This window comes from Arachis hypogaea, chromosome 5 (assembly GCF_003086295.3).
Source record: "Arachis hypogaea cultivar Tifrunner chromosome 5, arahy.Tifrunner.gnm2.J5K5, whole genome shotgun sequence".
NCBI lineage: Eukaryota > Viridiplantae > Streptophyta > Magnoliopsida > Fabales > Fabaceae > Arachis > Arachis hypogaea.
The window spans coordinates 59,521,987-59,524,967 of NC_092040.1; the positions used below are offsets into that span (position 1 = coordinate 59,521,987).

Sequence of the window (2,981 nt, forward strand, 5' to 3'; positions counted from 1 at the left end):
TTTTATTGAAACAAATAAAAGAAACAGCAAAGGAGTATTACCTCAGGTTGGGTTGCCTCCCAACAAGCGCTTCTTTAACGTCATTAGCTTGACGGTCAGCTTTGTTAGGGTGGATTGTAGTGCTTGATGTCCTCTCCTCTCACTATGAAAACGTCCCCATTTGATTCCTTCATAATTTCCAAATGTTCCATAGAAAGAACTTTCTTGATTGTGAACACTTGAGGGAGCTGGGAAGGAATGGTTTTGAGGCCAGGTGGGATTGGCAGATAATGACTTGATATCACTTTATCTCCTGGAGAGAAACCTTCAGTGGGAATTTTCTTGTTTCTCCACCCTCTTGGCAATTTCTTTACAATTCTTCCCTTTCTCTTGAGGATTTCTTCATTGACCTTTATGCCAGGAGGATCCTTCTGATCTGTTTCCATTGAATCTTGTGGCTTTAACTCTTGCAATTCTTGTTTGCCTTCCAAGGACTGTTTCAGAGTTTCAGCTGCTGGATTGCTTTCCTCCAAACACAGATGGCTACTATCATCCCTAGGCTTTTCAGGTTCTGGTTCAGGCTCAGATGCAGGTTTGAAAACATGGAAAATGAGCTGTTCATCATGTACTCTCAAAATTAGCTCTCCTTGTTCTACATCTATGAGCGCTCTAGCAGTGGCTAGAAATGGCCTTCCCAGAATGATAGGGTGTAAGTAGCTTTCCTCCATGTCCAAAATGACAAAGTCTGTGGGGAAGAAATAATTTCCCACTTTCACCAGCACATTCTCAACTACCCCTTCAGCTTGGTTTTGAGTTTTGTCAGCCAGTTGTATGATTACATCAGTGGATCTCACCTCATTCAGTTGTAGCCTCTTCATAAGAGTCAGAGGCATCACATTTATGCTTGCTCCTAGATCACAGAATCCTCTGTCAATTTTTGTTTCCCCTATGATGCAGGGGATATGAAAACTTCCTGGGTCTGTTTTCTTAGAGACTATGTCCTTCTTGATGAGGGCACTGCATTCTTTGTTCATTATTACAGTTTGTCCTCCCTTCAAAACTCTTTTCTTGCTCAGCAATTCCTTCAAATACTTGATATGTGTAGGCATCTGCTGGAGAATCTCAAGAAAGGGAATATTGACATGGAGAGACTTAAATGTCTCTAAAAACCTTGAATATGTTTTCCCTTTTTCACCTCCTCCTAACCTCTGAGGAAATGGTGCTTTTGGTTGGTATGTTTCAAGCATGCCTTTATTTTGCAGTTCCTTGGCTTGCTCAGTTTCACTTTCCTGCTTAGCTTCTTCCACACCTTCCTTCAATATGGTGATGGCCTTGCATTCTTCCCATCTCACTCCCTTTTGTTCCCCTTTAGGATTCTTTTCTGTGTCACTAGGGAACACTGCAGTTGACTTGGGGGCCTGTTGAGATAGCTCTCCTACTCGAGACATCATCCTCTTGAGTTTTTCACCATGGTTCCTTAAGGTAGATCTCACATCATCCCTAAAGCTTTTCAACTCACTTATGTCCTGACCCATGTTTGCAAGCATTCCTTCTATCCTGTTTAATTGATCTTGAAATTGTTGGTTCGGATTAGGTTGGGCAAGTTGATTATTTTGGCCATGATATGGTGGTTGGGAGTAAGTGTTTTGTGTGGCTTGGTATGATCTTTGGTTGTAGTTTTGGTATGTGGAATTGTTATGTTGGTTGGGGTTGTAAGGTTTGTGGTTTTGTGGTTGGGTTTGCTGGTTTCCCCACCCAAAGTTTGGGTGGTTTTTCCAGCCTGGGTTGTAAGTGTTGGAATGTGGATCATATGGTTGCCTGTTGGAATGTGGATCATATGGTTGCCTTTGTTGATTTCCCACATAGTTGGCCTCTTCCCAATCACCTCCTTCAGTGCTTACTTCCTCTTGATCTTGTGTGTGTATTGCAGCCACTTGATTTGTTTTTAATTTCCTGGTGAGCTCTGCTAGTTGCTTGGCAAACACCTTGTTTTGGGCTAGAATTGTATCAACATGGTTCAGCTCCATAACTCCCTTAGTGTTGTGTCTCTCTGAAGCATAGTAGTACTCATTCTCAGCCACTGTCTCAATAACTTCAATGGCTTCTTCCACAGTCTTTTTCCTGTTCAATGAACCTTCTGATGAATGGTCTACAGCCTTCCTTGATTCATAAGAAAGTCCATCATAGAAAATATGCAATTGCACCCAGTCATGGAACATGTCTGGTGGGCATTTCCTTGTCAAATCCTTGAACCTCTCCCATGCCTCGTAGAGAGTTTCACCATCTTGTTGTCTAAAAGTCTGAACCTCAGATCGAAGCCTATTGACCTTTTGTGGGGGGTAGAAACGTGCCAGAAACTTGCTTTCCACCTCATCCCAGGTGGTTAGGCTCCCCCTTGGGAATGATTCCAGCCACTTAGCTGCCTTGTCCCTAAGTGAAAATGGGAACAAGAGCAGTTTATAGGCATCTTCCTGGACTCCATTGGACTTCACAGTGTCGCAAATTCTCAGGAATTTTGTGAGATGTTGGTTTGGATCTTCATTAGCACTCCCACCAAATGAACAATGATCATCCACCAGTGATATTAGCTGTGGTTTGAGTTCAAAATTGTTGGCCTGAATGGGTGGTTTCTGAATGCTGCTACCACAATTCCCAGAGGTTGGGTTTATGTATGAACCAAGAACCCTCCTCTCGGGAATGGCATTGTTTCCATCAGCTCTCTCGTGGTTGTGAACTTCTCTATCCATGTTGAGATCTAGAGCTTCCTCAAAATTATCCTCAGATTCTCCTTCAGATTCTTCTTCTCCCAGTACTCTCTTCCCTCTTGCTTCCCTTCTAAGTTTATGAAGGGTCCTCTCTGGTTCGGTATATGGAGGAGTTGATATCTCTCCTCTCCTACCTGTCATACAAGAACACAGCACAGGCAACAAACAAGTGAAATACTCTTGGTTAATGGAAGAGTATGGTTAGAGTAATTGAGGAATTAATTCAAATAGTTAGTG

At 42.6% G+C, this 2,981-nt stretch overlaps 1 non-coding gene across 1 annotated transcript; it reads left to right on the plus strand.

Moving 5' to 3' along the window:
• Positions 1-2,196: 2,196 nt before the first annotated feature.
• LOC112804970 (small nucleolar RNA R71) lies at positions 2,197-2,300 on the plus strand. The gene has a single exon (XR_003203586.1). It is a non-coding gene; the product is annotated as a small nucleolar RNA R71 (small nucleolar RNA).
• Positions 2,301-2,981: the final 681 nt, after the last annotated feature.